The sequence below is a fragment of the Staurois parvus genome, unplaced genomic scaffold (assembly GCF_062004578.1).
Source record: "Staurois parvus isolate SC_StPar_1 unplaced genomic scaffold, SC_StPar_1.0 ptg000756l, whole genome shotgun sequence".
NCBI lineage: Eukaryota > Metazoa > Chordata > Amphibia > Anura > Ranidae > Staurois > Staurois parvus.
In genome coordinates this window covers 171,850-190,756 of record NW_028318552.1, presented here as the reverse complement: position 1 = coordinate 190,756, position 18,907 = coordinate 171,850, and positions in this window count along the sequence as shown.

The following is an 18,907-nucleotide window of genomic DNA, read 5'->3' as shown; positions in this document are numbered from 1 at the left end:
TAAGTACTTATCTCAAACATGGGGCTGAGAGGAGCCAGTTTAGAAATCAGCCAATGAGAAAATAAAGGGTAGCAATGGGGCATTGGGACAAAAGTAACACAGGCCAAGCACAGAGTCATCTTTTTTTAAATCCAATTTTACTTTGTTTTGATTGATAGTATTATTTATTATTCATATTATTTGTCTAGATTGTAAGCTCTGACGAGCCGGGCCCTCTGATTCCTCTTGTACCAAATTGTATTGTAACTGTCATGTCTGCCTTCATTTTTGTAAAGCGCTGAGCAAACTGTTGGCGCGATATAAATCCTGTATAATAATTATCAATCTTTTTTTCTTTTTCTTCTTCTTTAGTTGTAGTAGTAGTAGCAGTATTGAAGTAGTGCCTTTTTATGATTTTTTTTTTTTTTAAATTGAAAAATATATTGCTTATTTTTTAAACGTCATCTAAAGATATATATAAATAAATAAATATATTATTATTATTATTAATAATAATAATAATAATAATATTCTTCTTCATCTACTTCTTCTTTTTATTATTATTGTTATTATTATTATTACTTTTTTTAATAATTATTATTGGTTCCAACATTTAAAAATCATGTTGTAAGAGGCTGAAGAACTGTAGTGATATAATTTTGCCATAGAAAATAGGTTTGATGTCGCTATATAAGTCCTGAATAATAATTCTTACTCTTTTTTTTCTTTTTCTTCTTCTTTAGTTTTAGTAGTAATAGTAGTAAGAGTCAGGGGCGGACTGTCCATTTGGAAACCCGGGCACTGCCCGAGGGCCCGTGGTCAGTAGGGGGCCCCATGAGATGCCCCTGGTACCTTTTTCATAGCCTTTTTTGTTTGGGCAAGGACACAGGGGCTCCATGATCCCCTATTGCCCGGGGGCCCCATGAGTTGTCAGTCCGCCCCTGGTAACAGTAATGAAGTAGTGCCTTTTTATGAACTTATTTTTTTTTTAATTGTAAAACATATTGCTCATTTATTAAAACTCATCTAAAAAATAAATAAATACTAAATAAATAACTACATAAATAAATAAATACATATACAGTTGTGACCAAAATTATTCAACCCCCACTGAAATTGAGTGTTTTGGCCAGTTTGACATTGCTTTTGATCATTCAGTCATCTTGCTTACATTTACATTAAAGAGGCACTTGTAGGTCAGACAAATATAACATAACAGTTATAATGAAATAACCACAAATGTCTTTTCTGTGCTCACAGCATTATCAGTTTTATTCAACCCCCAAGTGACATTCAATCTTAGTACTTAGTACAGCATCCTTTTACAGTTATAACAGCTTTTAAACGTGAAGCATAGCTTGACACAAGTGTCTTGCAGCGATCTACGGGTATCTTCGCCCATTCTTCATGGGCAAAGGCCTCCAGTTCAGTCACATTCTTAGGCTTGCGCACTGCAACTGCTTTCTTTAAGTCCCACCAGAGGTTCTCAATCAGATTTAAGTCTGGTGACTGCGATGGCCACTCCAAAATGTTCCAGCCTTTCCTCTGCAACCATGCTCTAGTGGACTTGGAGGTATGCTTGGGATCATTGTCCTGTTGAAAGGTCCAACGTCTCCCAAGCCTCAGGTGTGTGACGGACTGCATCACGTTTCCATCCAATATCTCCTGGTACTGAAGAGAATTCATGGTACCTTGCACACGCTGAAGCTTCCCTGTACCTGCAGAAGCAAAACAGCCCCAAAGCATGATTGACCCTCCACCATGCTTCACAGTAGGCAAGGTGTTCTTTTCATCATAGGCCTTGTTCTTCCTCCTCCAAACATAGCGTTGATCCATGGGCCCAAACAGTTCTAATTTTGTTTCATCAGTCCACAGAACACTATCCCACAACTTTTGTGGTTTGTCCACATGGCTTTTGGCATACTGCAGTCGACTCTTCTTATTCTTTGGAGACAGCAAGGGGGTACGCCTGGGAGTTCTGGCACGGAGGCCTTCATTACGCAGTGTGCGTCTTATTGTCTGGGCTGAAACTTCTGTACCCACATCTGACAAATCTTTTCTCAGTTCCTCAGCAGTCACACGGGGACTTCTCTCCACTCTACGCTTCAGGTAGCGCACAGCAGTCGAAGTCAGCATCTTCTTTCTGCCACGACCAGGTAGCGTTTCAACAGTGCCCTTTGCCTTGAATTTGCGAATGATGCTTCCTAAGGTGTCTCTTGGTATGTTTAACATCTTTGCAATCTTCTTATAGCCATTGCCCTTCCTGTGAAGAGAAATCACCTCTTCTCTTGTCTTCCTGGACCATTCTCTTGCCTTCACCATGTTTGTAACCACACCAGTAAATGTCTAGAAGGAGCTGAGTATCACAGTCATTTTAAAGCTGCCTAATTGGTGCTTATTATGCTTGATTGCTGCTCGGTGACATCCACAGGTGTTTTCAATACCTGATGGAAAGCACCTGTATGAACCTCTGTTCTTCAGAGTGGTAGTCTTTAAGGGGTTGAATAATTGTGGCAATGAAGAAACCACATAAGAACCATTTACTACTGTATTACATAAACAATTGATGTCATTTTAGTTGCATTTGGGTAGTTACAACGTCCTTGTAGGATTTGATTCTGAATACAATTCCAAATGTACACTATAGTCCCTAAACCCCTTTACAGCATTGGGGGTTGAATAATTTTGGTCACAACTGTATATATATATTTATAATAATAATAATAATAACAACACTATTCTTCTTCATCTACTTCTTCTTTTTATTATTATTATTACTTTTTTTTAATTATTTTTATTGGTTCCAACATTTAAAAATCATGTTGTAAGAGGCTGAAGAACTGTAGTAAAATAATCTTGCCATAGAAAATAGATTTGTTGTCTTTATATAAATCCTGTATAATAATTATCAGTCTTTTTTTCTTTTTCTTCTTCTTTAGTTGTAGTAGTAGTAACAGTATTGAAGTAGTGCCTTTTCATTATTTTTTTTTTATTGTAAAATATATTGCTTATTTATTAAAAATCATCTAAAAAATATATAAATAAATAAACAAATACATAAATATATTATTATTATTATTATTATTAATAACAACAACAACAACACTATTCTTCTTCTTCTTCTTCTCCTTATTATTATTATTACTTATTATTATTGATTCCAACATTTAAAAATCATATTGTAAGAGGCTGAAGGACTGTAGTGATATAATTTTGCCATAGAAAATAGGTTTGTTGTTGCTATATAAGTCCTGTATAATAATTATCGATTTTTTTTTTCCTCTTTAGTTGTTGTAGTAGTAGTAACAGTATTGAAGTAGTGCCTTTTTATGAATTTATTTATTTTTTAATTGTAAAACATATTGCTTATTTGTTAAATGTCATCTAAAAAATAATAATAAATAAACAATTAATTAATGAATAACTACATAAATACATACATATATTATTAATAATAATAATAATAATAATAACAACAACACTATTCTTCTTCATCTTATTATTATTATTATTATTATTAGAATTAATATTATTATTTCTTTTTTTTAATTATTATTGGTTCCAGAATTTTAAAATCATGTTGTAAGAGGCTGAAGAACTGTAGTGATATAATTTTGCCATAGAAAACAAGTTTCTATATTTTTAAAGATCTTTGTGCGTTACAATTAAAATTAAACAATTAAAATTAAAACCAGTCATTTTTTTATATCTTTTAAAAAAAATCAACCATTTTTTCAATGATGGTTTTTTCCTGGAAAGTTCAGCACGAAAAATAGCTGACGGTAGATGCAGAAAGAAGAATGATATTCAGGACAATGAGAAATGTATCGCACTGAAGTGTATAAAAAGAGAGGAGAGAGGAGAGACGATCACACTGCGACACTCACTGACTGTGGAAGTGTCACTGATCAATAATCAATATTATCCTCCCATCTGTGATATTGTGAATGGCAGAGATTGTTGATGCATTATGTATATGAAGGACACAACGTCTAATACCTGTAGAGGTCGTCTCTTTCGGTCTGCCCTGTGTATGACATTCTTTATATACAAGACTCAGTTGAGTTCAGTGCCGATCTTTGATGTCCAGTTCAGATTTGGAGAACATGATATCGGTTATTATCAGAAGGGTGACCTTATCATCGGAGGAGAGCTCACAATAACTGCGGCTACTACTAATGAGACCGTTTCTGGAGGCCGGAGACAGAGACTTCACTGTACGGGGTAAGTAGGCCACAGACAGAGACTTCACTGTGCGGGGTAAGTAGGCTGGAGACAGAGACTTCACTGTGCGGGGTAAGTAGGCCGGAGACAGAGACATGACTGTGCGGGGTAAGTAGGCTGGAGACAGAGACTTCACTGTATGGGGTAAGTAGGCCACAGACAGAGACTTCACTGTGCGGGGTAAGTAGGCCGGAGGCAGAGACATCACTGTGCGGGGTAAGTAGGCTGGAGACAGAGACATCACTGTGCGGGGTAAGTAGGCTGGAGACAGAGACATCACTGTGCGGGGTAAGTAGGCTGGAGACAGAGACATCACTGTGCGGGGTAAGTAGGCCGGAGGCAGAGACATCACTGTATGGGGTAAGTAGGCCACAGACAGAGACTTCACTGTGCGGGGTAAGTAGGCCGGAGGCAGAGACATCACTGTATGGGGTAAATAGACCGGAGACAGAGACTTCACTGTACGGGGTAAGTAGGCCACAGACAGAGACTTCACTGTGCGGGGTAAGTAGGCCGGAGGCAGAGACATCACTGTATGGGGTAAATAGACCGGAGACAGAGACTTCACTGTACGGGGTAAGTAGGCCACAGACAGAGACTTCACTGTGCGGGGTAAGTAGGCCACAGACAGAGACTTCACTGTGCGGGGTAAGTAGGCCGGAGGCAGAGACATCACTGTATGGGGTAAATAGACCGGAGACAGAGACTTCACTATACGGGGTAAGTAGGCCAGAGACAGAGACTTCACTGTGCGGGGTAAGTAGGCCGGAGGCAGAGACATCACTGTACGGGGTAAGTAGGCCGGAGACAGAGACTTCACTGTACAGGGTAAGTAGGCCAGAGACAGAGACTTCACTGTACGGGGTAAGTAGGCCACAGACAGAGACTTCACTGTACAGGGTAAGTAGGCCGCAGACAGAGACTTCACTGTGCGGGGTAAGTAGGCCACAGACAGAGACTTCACTGTGCGGGGTAAGTAGGCCACAGACAGAGACTTCACTGTGCGGGGTAAGTAGGCCACAGACAGAGACTTCACTGTGCGGGGTAAGTAGGCCACAGACAGAGACTTCACTGTATGGGGTAAGCAGGCCAGAGACAGAGACTTCACTGTACGGGGTAAGTAGGCCACAGACAGAGACTTCACTGTGCGGGGTAAGTAGACCGGAGACAGAGACATCACTGTGCGGGGTAAGTAGGCTGGAGACAGAGACATCACTGTGCGGGGTAAGTAGGCCACAGACAGAGACTTCACTGTATGGGGTAAGTAGGCCACAGACAGAGACTTCACTGTGCGGGGTAAGTAGGCCGGAGGCAGAGACATCACTGTATGGGGTAAATAGACCGGAGACAGAGACTTCACTATACGGGGTAAGTAGGCCAGAGACAGAGACTTCACTGTGCGGGGTAAGTAGGCCGGAGGCAGAGACATCACTGTACGGGGTAAGTAGGCCGGAGACAGAGACTTCACTGTACAGGGTAAGTAGGCCAGAGACAGAGACTTCACTGTACGGGGTAAGTAGGCCACAGACAGAGACTTCACTGTGCGGGGTAAGTAGGCCACAGACAGAGACTTCACTGTACAGGGTAAGTAGGCCACAGACAGAGACTTCACTGTGCGGGGTAAGTAGGCCACAGACAGAGACTTCACTGTGCGGGGTAAGTAGGCCACAGACAGAGACTTCACTGTACGGGGTAAGTAGGCCGGAGACAGAGACTTCACTGTGCGGGGTAAGTAGGCCGGAGACAGAGACTTCACTGTACGGGGTAAGTAGGCCAGAGACAGAGACTTCACTGTACGGGGTAAGTAGGCCACAGACAGAGACTTCACTGTGCGGGGTAAGTAGACCGGAGACAGAGACTTCACTGTACGGGGTAAGTAGGCCGGAGGCAGAGACATCACTGTACGGGTAAGTAGGCCAGAGACAGAGACTTCACTGTGCGGGGTAAGTAGGCCAGAGACAGAGACTTCACTGTATGGGGTAAGTAGACTAGAGACAGAGACTTCACTGTATGGGGTAAGTAGGCTGGAGACAGAAACTTCACTGTATGGGGTAAGTAGGCTGGAGACAGAAACTTCACTGTATGGGGTAAGTAGGCCAGAGACAGAGACTTTACCGTATGGGGTAAGTAAGCCAGAGACAGATGATGATTAGAAATCCTCCTGCGCTTCTATGGACAACCCCCCTCCTAGTTAATAAGCTGCTAACACTCAAACCAATACCCCTGATCAGTGTAGAAATATAAATCTATATGAATTAGTGTAGCGCTTTAAACATAAATATATATATAATAATAATAAATGTGACAAGTGCTGTGCTCTTCTCAGTGCTCTAAACCACTAAGTAACACTCTATTGAAAATAAGGTCATAAATCAAAAAATAATATATATTAAGTGATAGTGTCACTTCAAACAATAAATAAATAAATCAATATCGGGTGACGGTGCCACTTCAACTTCATTCAATGTCCAATATTCCAATTCACATCCATCTATTCAAAGTGTTCTTTATAAACATGCATAGTGTTTGTAGATAGTGCCACTCGTGAACCAACACACTTCTATCCACTTCGGCTGCAATGCCTGCTCACCTCCTTCCTGCGACCCCAAGGGGCCCACAAGCCTTTAGGATCACCCTGGATCCTCAAGATTCTTGGTTTAGCACCTTCCTGATATTCCTCCTATCAGGCCTCCTCCACTCCTTCACTGCTATGCCTCCCAGGTTCCTCACCAGCGGTTGTCTGCAAGCTCTCTCTCACAAAGATAGTGAGTGAAAAAACAGATCCTCCATTGTGTAGTATTTCCAATCAGTCGGGTTTATTCACAAATAGCAACAAAAGGTGACTTACATTCGGTTGTACAGCCTCAATGCGTCCCTCTATGGGTAAACTGCAACCTCTGATAGTAACTTCCTGATAACCAGGAAAATGGCGTCCCACACCGGAAGTGCGACACTCCGGATACCGGAAGTAGCGTCTACGCTTTGCCTACGCGTTACGTCACGTACCTCGTGACTTCTTCTGGGTATCGCTATGGAGACGCTGTCTTCTTTTATAGTGCGGTGGAAACAACTAACCCACCCTTTAATCCCCATTCTAATTACGGCCGCCATTTTCTTGGAGCCTAATTTACAGGGACATATATGGTGATACTCTACTAATGTGAATATCCTCTTGCTAATCCTATGATCGCAAACTAAAACATATATAAGCTTTCTTCTCAAGACTAGCCACTACGTTACAGACCTAATACAAATACCTTTATTCACAATAAATATATGATTAAAAATATACCTTTAAAATATATAATGAAAAATAAATAATATTAAAAATATACCCATACCATGAAACTAAATGAGAGACCCATAATCCACACTGGTCTCCCCATCCAGTCTATAACCCAGCTGTATATTAAAGAATACATCCTATACTTAAAAAGCTCAAAATTCATTATAATCGAAATACATTAAAAATTGTACAAAATCAGTAAACCTCAACCCATCTCTCTACGTAACATATAATTAATATAATAAGATGTGGGCAAATCTAAGTCCTAGATTAAATTAAAATAAAATATTCTTAAAAATATAATGATAATGCACAGTATACTCTTCTCACTCGAACAACTAATCTAAAATAAATGAACTACCTGAGTATGCAGTTTCCCCATAACTTACAATAAAAATAAACAGTCAAATCTTAAAATCCATCAACCAAGCAAATTAATAGTCATTAATAAAAGAATTGAGATCAAATTCAACATTTAGGCCTCTCGGGACTAGCGTTCTCATGTCATGTATGCAGTTCTGGGGTATAGAAAAATATAAAAAGCACTGGAGAGGCAGCAACAAGATAAAAAAACTAAGCCAAGCTGAGTCACGCTGGATACATGACATGAGAGGCCCGAGAGGCCTAAATGTTGAATTTGATCTCAATTCTTTTATTAATGACTATTAATTTGCTTGGTTGATGGATTTTAAGATTTGACTGTTTATTTTTATTGTAAGTTATGGGGAAACTGCATACTCAGGTAGTTCATTTATTTTAAGTAGCAATATTCATTTCCAATTTTCTTTCTTTTGCTGGCCATAGACGGTTCGAAAATCGGTTGATTTTTCGGGTGAAAAAAAAAATCGGCCAATTTTCGCACCATTAGTGGGTTAATTGGTCGGCCGTTTTTTGGGGTTTTTGCACATATTTTTTATCGGTTATGTTGGAAAATTAATGGTCGATTTTGCCGATCGGCCGATTTTCCTGGCAATGATGGGCAAATCGGCCGATCGTTTTACCAATAAAAAATCTGAGCATGAGCCGTGACCTGCAAGAAGAAGAAGCAGAAGAAAAAGAAGAATTTCAGTCCGCTATTATATTGTATATGAAAGTCTTGCGGTTGCAACAAATGTATCTATTTGTATCCGAATAAAAACATCTGTATCCAAATAATGTATTACAATGTTTTTATTTGGATACAAATGGATACATTTGTTGCAACCGCAAGACTTTTTCATATAAAATATAATAGTGGACTGAAATTCTTCTTCTTCTTCCTCCTCTTCTTCTTCCTCCTCTTCTTCTTCTTCTTCCTCTTCTCCTTCTTCTTCCTCTTCCTCCTTCTTCTTCCTCTTCTTCTTCCTCTTCCTCTTCCTCTTCCTCCTTCTTCTTCCTCTTCTTCTTCTTCCTCTTCTTCTTCTTCTTCCTCCCCTATCTCTGCAAGGGACAGAAGTTATGGGGTTAATGTCAGCCGTAGACGGGTCGAAAATCTGCCGATTTTTTTAACATCGGACAAGTGATTTTTCAGGGGTTTTTTTTTAAATCGCCCAATTTTCGACCCGTCTATGGCCTGCATTTGTGTTTCTACATTTTTTTTTTTTAATAAAAATGCAATGGATGAAATATTCAGGAACTGTCACAAGCAGTTGTCTCTGATGAAGTGTTTATGGACTGGTACTGGGGAAGTATGGGACTGTCATTGGTGACCTCTCCTTCTGCAGTTATTCATTTTCTGGCCAACATGCTGATCCTTCAGATTCAGCTCCTCCTCGTTCACAGACCTGGGATCACATGAAGCTGAAGAATTTTGACTTTCTCAGTTAGAAGTCATGTCTCTGTCTCCTTCCTCACAATGTATTGACCGCAGACAGTCAGGAATATGTACAATTTTCCATGAAGGGCAGGGATTTTTTTCTCAGAGAATAGGTGCAGGAACTCCTCCTTCTGAATCACTTCTTGTCTCCTCCACCCTACTGCTGAGGAGGTCTATTGTTTTTGGCTACTGGAGGGTCCATTGATGCTGGCTGCTGGGGAATGTGCTGCTGCTGCTGGGGGGTCTATTGTTGCTGGAATGTATCTACTGCTGAGGAAGGGGTCCATTGTTTTTGGCTGCTGGAGGGTCCATTGATGCTGGCTGCTTGGGAATGTGATGCTGCTGCTGGGGGGTCTATTGTTGCTGGAACGTATCTACTGCTGAGGATGGGGTCTATTGTTGTTAGCTGCTGGAGGGTCCATTGATGCTGGTTGCTGGGGAATCTGTTGCTGCTGCTGGGGGGTCTATTGTTGCTGGAATGTATCTACTGCTGAGGATGGGGTCTGTTGTTTTTGGCTGCTGGAGAGTCTATTGATGCTGGCTGCTGGGGAATCGGTTGTAATTTCTGGGGGTCTATTGTTGCTTGTGGGGTATGTTGTTGCCAGGGTACATTGTTGCTGGGGGGATCTATTGCTGCTGGCTGTCGGGGGATCGAGTTTTTCTTGTTTTCCTGTTTCTTTAACAAATTTCATGCCAGCATTGACACATAGCACCACAAAGTGATAGTTGGCTCTGTATTCTCTATCAGGAGAGGTACTGGGAGGTGGGTAGGGGGGGAGTGGGACAGGAGGGGGCAGTGTGACAGTTGGGGGGCAGCAGAACAGGAGGGGGCAGCGGGACAGGAGGGGGGCAGTGTGACAGTTGGGGGGCAGCAGAACAGGAGGGGGCAGCGGGACAGGAGGGGGGCAGTGTGACAAATGGGGGGCAGCAGAACAGGAGGGGGCAGCGGGACAGGAAGGGGGCAGTGTGACAGATGGGGGGCAGCAGAACAGGAGGGGGCAGCGGGACAGGAGGGGGGCAGCAGAACAGGAGGGGGCAGCGGGACAGGAGGGGGGCAGTGTGACAGATGGGGGGCAGCAGAACAGGAGGGGGCAGCGGGACAGGAGGGGGGCAGTGTGACAGATGGGGGGCAGCAGAACAGGAGGGGGCAGCGGGACAGGAGGGGGGCAGTGTGACAGATGGGGGGCAGCAGAACAGGAGGGGGCAGCGGGACAGGAAGGGGGCAGTGTGACAGATGGGGGGCAGCAGAACAGGAGGGGGCAGCGGGACAGGAGGGGGGCAGCAGAACAGGAGGGGGCAGTGTGACAGATGGGGCAGCAGAACAGGAGTTTTTGGGTGCTGACTTTATGGCTGTACTGTGTCACAATCCAACTTTTAACACACAGTACAGCCAAAAGGTAACAAAGTCAGCACCCAACAGCCGTGTGACACTGTGACAGAGCCATGGCGGAGCTCCTGCTGTGCTGCGTGACACTGTGACAGAGCCATGACGGAGCTCCTGCTGTGCTGCGTGACACTGTGACAGAGCCATGACGGAGCTCCTGCTGTGCTGTGTGACACTGCGACAGAGCCATGACGGAGCTCCTGCTGTGCTGCGTGACACTGTGACAGAGCCATGACGGAGCTCCTGCTGTGCTGTGTGACACTGCGACAGAGCCATGACAGAGCTCCTGCTGTGCTGTGTGATTACTGTAATGCCGATGAGAACACACAGGGAGGATTCTATCCAGATCTGACTGTCACTCACTGTGTGCAGCCACGCCCCCTACAGGATTAATTCTCCTCCTGCTCCTGAGCCTACCACAGTTCTGCCGTTCCGATGATCCCCTCAGCCGGAGACCGCCCTCTTCTCAGCCGGCAGTGAGGAAGATATCACTCCGCCAGCAGCAAAGATTGTGAGCCATATTTTATCCAGCGTATGCATCACTGGATGTTGTGTTCATCCGCCTGTGCCAAAAAAGAAAAAAAAGTCCCTCTATCTTACAGTGTCTCGAACCTATTTGCCTCCCCATGCAACAGCAAATTGGAGAGGTACTACACCAGGAATCGCTGTCCCCAGGCCTTCGGGGTGGATGTTCTGATGGATCAGTGGAGGTTTTGCATTTCCTCCGGTCCCTATCATCCGCAGGTTTCTTCAGAGGCTCAGGGCAGAAGCAGTGAAGGTAGTGGATGTAATTCTGGCCAAGACAACCATGGTTTCCCTTACTAGCGCAGCTCAGCTTTCAGGATCTGGTTCCTCTCTCTCATAAGCCAGACCTGCTGTTGCAGGGGGGCATTCTTTAACCTTTCGCAGCCCAACTTCATCTAATGGTCTGGTTCTTGAGAGGGGGAGGTTGGAGGACTTAGGCTGTCCTGCTGAAGTCATCCCAACCCTGATGAATGCCAGAAGACCAAGTACCAACAGGGTCTATGGAAGAATCTGGTCCAAGTTCGTGGACTATATCTCGACCGTGGGCAGATCCCTTAGTAATAAGAGGGTTTAGGATGTCCTGGGATTCCTACAGTCAGGCCTGGACCTGCCCCTGTGGATCAGCAACTTCAGGGTTCAAGTGTCAGCCATCTCAACCTTCACTGGAGCATCATGGGCCGACCACTCTCTGGTTCAGCAATTCTTCCAAGAAGGTTGAGGCCCTATAGGAAACCAAGGTCCCCAAAATGGGACCTTCTACTTGTCCTAGACTTCTTCTCTGGGGGTGTGCCAGAATTAGCTGGTCCACTTATAGTGAGGGAGCTCTCCATCAAGGCGGCCTTTCTGGGGGCAGTTACATCGGCAAAAAGAGTCTCTGAATTCAGGAACCTTGGTTGCAAAGAACTGTTTATTACATTCTGGGTGGTCCTCATCCCTATGCTAGGTTCTAATCCTAAAGTGACCTCGATCTTCCACGAGAACCAGGAGATTGTCCTGCAAATGTTTAGAGCCTCTGGAGTCAATGACATTCACCCCCTGGATGTAGGTGAGACCTTAATGCTATACTTGCAGACCACAGCATCCTTCCACAGGTTGAACCATCTATTCATCCTTTTCCATGGGAAGAGTACAGGAGACCGAGCTTCTCCCAGGTCAATCGTGGCCTGGATTATCCAGGCCATCCAAATAGCCTACAGAGCTAAGGGCTTGGCGCCTGACCGCACACTCAACCAGAAGTGTGGCTACGTCCTGGGTGGCTTCCCGGCTTGTCGACCCTTAGATGAGTTGCAGAGTGGCCTCATGGCCCTCAATCAACACTTTTCTCGCTCATTACTCTGTAGAGCCTACCTCCTTATCCTTTGAGTAACTGCCCATACGTGTGAATATGGCTAGTTATTTCCCATATGTATGCTGCCATGGAGTCCGTCAGGAAAATGGAAAATTTCCTATCAAATACTTACCGTAATTTTCCTTTCCTGTTGGACTCCATGGCAGCAGGAGTACCCTTCCAATGCCATGAGTCTGGAAAGGATTAGGGGGAACCCCACACTGTTTTTTTTTTTTTTTTTTTTTTTAGAAAAATGAAATTTTTTTAAAGAAATGTCAGTGCTGCTGCAGCAGGTTCTATACATTAAAGAAAAAAGAATGGGAGAAGCGGTGACGTAGACGTGCTGTAAAACACACTGACACTTCACTGACACCACCACACTGCTCTTCACAACACCGCCCAGTGTCAAGGGCATGTGGCCTGGTAACCTGCAGGGAGGGGGTTGCTCGATCTTTTTTCCCTATTTTTGGGGGTGGGGTTTTCCTTAAAAGTCCTACCAGACCTAAAGGGCCTGGTATGGTTTTAGGGGGAAACCCACACACTTTTTTTTTTTTTATTACATTTTTTTACTTTGGGGTCCCTCCTAACCTTCCTAGAAGGTAGGTTAAAAAAATGTCAGTCCTGCTGCAGCAGGTTCTATACACTGTACAGATGTGCAGCTTTGCAGATAGTTTAAGGGGACCCCTCAGCATGATATTTAAAGAAAATTGTTTTTTGTTTTTTTGTTTTTTTTTTACTTAAAGCAATGAAATATGATGCTAAAGGGTGCAATACACAGGGTTAGGAACTAAGGGGGTGCAGACTTTTGAACAGGGGGCATTTAATTGGTTTACTTGTTGCCATGTTCTGTTTTCTGATTGGGCCATTCTGTTATCACCTCCAGTTACAGAATGGGAATCCCATAAGAAATAAAGAAATGTGTTTTGCCGGCTCACTCATGTTCTCTTTGAATATGGTACATACTGTATATAACCAATTCTCCAAGGGGAGACAAACTTCCAGTGGAGGTAGATATATAAGAGCGTGGTGCAGTTGACTAGCCTGAGCCTTTGAGATAGCTAACTGGGGCGCAACGCATCAGACGGTCAGTGACCTCATCACGCTGGGCCAAACTTAGGCGCCATTTTGGAGAGTCATGTATGCTAATAGCCTGTGACATGCCTCTATGAACTTTTCAACATATGAGTGGAATTTTAACTTTCTTATGGAAATAAACTAGCAGTTTGCACAAATGAATGTTTCTATGCTTCCTTTTAATATATCTATTCCTGTGTGTGTGTGTGTGTGTGTGTGGGGGGGTCTAAGTGCATACAGATATGTGGGGATGAGTGCATACAGGTGTGGGAGGGCTGAATGTGTACAGGTATGAGGAGGGTTGTGTGCATACAGGTGTGTGTGGGTGGGGCTAAATGTGTACAGGTGTGGGGGTTGAGTGCGTACAGGTATGAGGAAGGCTGAGTTTGTGCGAGTGGGCCTGAGTGCATACAGGTTTGGAAGGGGGTGGTGGGAATATTGGTGGTCAAGCCCGAGGGGGGGGGTGGGGGGGTTGTGCAGGCCTAAAGCTGTGTAAGGGGCCCCAAAATTTCTAATGGCTGCCCTGATAAGACATAAGTGCGTACAGGTGTGTGTGGTGTGGGGGGGCTGAGTGCATACAGGTGTGGGGGACTATGTACATACAGGTATGAGCACGGCTGAGTTTATACAGGTGTAGGGGGCTGAGTTTATACAGGTGTAGGGGGCTGAGTTTGCACAGGTGTGGGGGGCTGAGTTTATACAGGTGTAGGGGGCTGAGTGTGTACAGGTGTGGGGGGGCTGAGTGTGTACAGGTGTAGGGGGCTGAGTGCGTACAGGTGTAGGGGGTTGAGTTTGTACAGGTGTGGGGGGCCGAGTTTGTACAGGTGTAGGGGGCCGAGTGTGTACAGGTGTAGGGGGCCGAGTGCGTACAGGTGTAGGGGGCCGAGTGCGTACAGGTGTAGGGGGCCGAGTGCGTACAGGTGTAGGGGGCTGAGTTTGTACAGGTGTGGGGGGCTGAGTTTGTACAGGTGTAGGGGGCCGAGTGTGTACAGGTGTAGGGGGCCGAGTGCGTACAGGTGTAGGGGGCCGAGTGCGTACAGGTGTAGGGGGCTGAGTGTGTACAGGTGTGGGGGGCTGAGTGCGTACAGGTGTAGGGGGCTGAGTTTGCACAGGTGTAGGGGGCTGAGTGCGTACAGGTGTGGGGGGCTGAGTTTGCACAGGTGTAGGGGGCTGAGTTTGTACAGGTGTAGGGGGCTGAGTTTGTACAGGTGTAGGGGGCTGAGTGCGTACAGGTGTAGGGGGCCGAGTGCGTACAGGTGTAGGGGGCTGAGTGCGTACAGGTGTAGGGGGCTGAGTTTGTACAGGTGTGGGGGGCTGAGTTTGTACAGGTGTAGGGGGCCGAGTGTGTACAGGTGTAGGGGGCCGAGTGCGTACAGGTGTAGGGGGCCGAGTGCGTACAGGTGTAGGGGGCTGAGTGTGTACAGGTGTGGGGGGCTGAGTGTGTACAGGTGTGGGGGGCTGAGTGCGTACAGGTGTAGGGGGCTGAGTTTGCACAGGTGTAGGGGGCTGAGTGCGTACAGGTGTAGGGGGCTGAGTGCGTACAGGTGTAGGGGGCTGAGTGCGTACAGGTGTAGGGGGCTGAGTTTGCACAGGTGTAGGGGGCTGAGTGCGTACAGGTGTAGGGGGCTGAGTGCGTACAGGTGTAGGGGGCTGAGTGCGTACAGGTGTAGGGGGCTGAGTGTGTACAGGTGTGGGGGGCTGAGTGCATACAGGTGTAGGGGGCTGAGTGCGTACAGGTGTAGGGGGCTGAGTGTGTACAGGTGTGGGGGGCTGAGTGCATACAGGTGTAGGGGGCTGAGTTTGTACAGGTGTAGGGGGCTGAGTGCGTACAGGTGTGGGGGGCTGAGTGCGTACAGGTGTAGGGGGCTGAGTGTGTACAGGTGTAGGGGGCTGAGTGCGTACAGGTGTGGGGGCTGAGTTTGCACAGGTGTAGGGGGCTGAGTGCATACAGGTGTAGGGGGCTGAGTTTGTACAGGTGTAGGGGGCTGAGTGCGTACAGGTGTAGGGGTCTGAGTGCGTACAGGTGTAGGGGGCTGAGTGCGTACAGGTGTAGGGGGCTGAGTGCGTACAGGTGTAGGGGGCTGAGTGCGTACAGGTGTGGGGGGCTGAGTTCGTACAGGTGTAGGGGGCTGAGTGCGTACAGGTGTAGGGGTCTGAGTGCGTACAGGTGTGGGGGGGCTGAGTGCGTACAGGTGTGGGGGGCTGAGTGCGTACAGGTGTGGGGGGCTGAGTGCGTACAGGTGTAGGGGGCTGAGTGCGTACAGGTGTGGGGGGCTGAGTTCGTACAGGTGTAAGGGGCTGAGTGCGTACAGGTGTAGGGGTCTGAGTGCGTACAGGTGTGGGGGGGCTGAGTGCATACAGGTGTGGGGGGCTGAGTGCGTACAGGTGTAGGGGGCTGAGTTTGCACAGGTGTAGGGGGCTGAGTGCATACAGGTGTAGGGGGCTGAGTTTGTACAGGTGTAGGGGGCTGAGTGCGTACAGGTGTAGGGGGCTGAGTGCGTACAGGTGTAGGGGGCTGAGTGCGTACAGGTGTGGGGGGCTGAGTGCGTACAGGTGTGGGGGGCTGAGTTCGTACAGGTGTAGGGGGCTGAGTGCGTACAGGTGTAGGGGTCTGAGTGCGTACAGGTGTAGGGGGCTGAGTTTGCACAGGTGTATGGGGCTGAGTGCATACAGGTGTAGGGGGCTGAGTTTGTACAGGTGTAGGGGGCTGAGTGCGAACAGGTGTAGGGGGCTGAGTGCGTACAGGTGTAGGGGGCTGAGTGCGTACAGGTGTAGGGGGCTGAGTGCGTACAGGTGTGGGGGCTGAGTACGTACAGGTGTAGGGGGCTGAGTGCGTGCAGGTGTGGGGGGCTGAGTGCGTACAGGTGTGGGGGGCTGAGTGCGTACAGGTGTGGGGGGCTGAGTGCGTACAGGTGTGAGGGGGGCTGCCTGCAGGACTGCTCAGTGCTCACTGTGGACTGGTCTGCTGACTTTGTTATTAGATTGAGTGGCACATCACCTATTCATCCCCACTGTATAGTTCTGGTTAGCCATTTTTGTTGGCATATCAGATGGCCGCCAGAGCTCCACGTTGCTCTGGCAGCGTGACGTCACGGTGTGATGTGGCTCCTCCTGACGCGTATCGTGTCAAAACACGTCCTCAGAGGTGGTTCGCCAGGCGGCCATCTTTAAATACCTGATGGTCAGTCTCATCACTGTCTGGATTTACCCATTATTTTATCCTTGTCATTTTGATGCATCATTAATAAAGTAATTTTATCAAACCTACTACACTATGGGAGTGTTCCTGTTTCCACTCCTCGGGGGAGTATTTTAAATCCTTAGACCCATCACTCCAGGACAGGCTGATATCCCTCTTGGAGGCTTGATGATACCACCCCGGGTGGGAATAAGGATCCATAGTGTTTTGCACATCACCTGATGACCCATCCCATAGAGGGAAGATCTGTCAGCATCAGGTTCCAATAGATGACATCTGGATTTAACTTACTATAGCGCTATTAATATGCGCGTCCGGTGAGTGCGCATTTTTTACACCACCTTGGCACTAATTACCGGACCTAGATGCACTGAAGTCACCATATTGGAACTTTTTATTTTTATTTTATTGAGATATCTCTGAATATTGATATATACTCAGTTTTTTGTTGTATTTCCTTCATTGTACTTTTTGGTTATCATATATACATATACTTACCTTAGCGCTGCACGTTTTTATGTTTATTACCATATTTTATTGGCTTAGTGGTTACCCTTTTGGTGCATAGCTGCTTTCACTCTCTCTTAGGCGCTCACTCCCTTTTCTATTTAGCCTTTTTAACATGTTTGCAGCAGACCGCTCTGTTGTTAGTTCCACTCCCTGCCTCCAGCATATCAAGCATGACAATACCATTGGCCATTTGTATGAAAAGAAATCTGACCTCTCACCATGCAGCTTATTGGGAACAGCATCAGAAGGATCTTCAGGAAAAGGGCAGCAATCATCCTCCTTCTCCTTCCAGCTCCTCTCTTTCCACCTCCAATCCAAATATACATCATTCCAATTCAGCAGGTAGGTCAGAGGCAGGGGTGGGCCAAGTACATCACCTTCAGCATGCTGGTGTTCTGCAGTGTCTGGATTGCCATGATCCCGGCCTATCTGAGCACTAAAGGGAAAGACATGGTGGCTGTGGAGATTTTTGCTATTGTGGCATCAAGTATTGGACTTCTTGGCTGTATATTTTTCCCAAAATGTTACATACTTCTGATTAGACCTGACCTCAATACAGTTATGCTGAAACATAGAGGCTAATTTTTGTTACCTATTTATGATGTAATATTTAATATTTGTCTTTTCGGTGGACGGTGAATCTAATTTTTGCTCTTGTGAAAAGCTATGCTCATCCCTGGTATGCAACATCTTGTTAAAAACCTTGTTCCTTGTCGTGTGCAGGGGCGGACTGACCATTTGGAAATTCAGGCATTGCCCGAGGGCCCGGGGTCAGTAGGGGGCCCCATGAGATGCCCCTGGTACCTTTTTCATAGGCTTTTTTGATTTTGGGCAAGGACACAGGGGCCCCATGATCCCCTATTGCCCGGGGGCCCCATGAGCTGTCAGTCTGCCCCTGGTCAGAGGTCTACCCTGTAGCTCCTCCAGCAGGGAAGAGCTTTGTTATGGTACCATCTAAAGTAGTGACAAGCGCAGGTTGAAATCTTGCTCCATTTCTGCCAACCCCGCTCCATCAGCTGTAGCATTAAGCAGACACGTTTTGCTGCCTTGCTGCAAAAGCACAGAAAATGCACTCCCAGGCACCCCTTTGGAGACCCTATCCCCTTTGTATATATATCAGCTGTCATCTGCCAAACCTGTCAGTAGGAACAAGCTGTGTGTTGGCAGGCAGCATTTGTTTTCTGGCTGGTTAGTGGGCATCAGGCATTGTAACTATGAATGTACATCTTGGGACTCATTTACATGGGGGCAGTATCTGGGAGTCTTCTGTCTGTTAAAGAGGGCCCTTGCACCCCCACAACCACTAGGTCAGGATTTTAGGCAAGAGGCCCTTTTACTCACAAACATGTTGAGAAAATGTGATCTGGTATAGTTCAGAAGAGGAGAGCAAGCTACATCCTCAGAAGAGGGTTTGAAGTGTTTTTTTTTCCTTTGGACTCCCACTTATATCAGACCTAAAAATCCTTGTATGAATTGAGGAAGAATCCCATGGCATTTTTGAAACTATTCCTGCCCCAGGGATTCCTGGCCATGTAAGCAAATGACTGGTGACCAGGGGCGGACTGACAACTCATGGGGCCCCTGGGCAATAGGGGATCATGGGG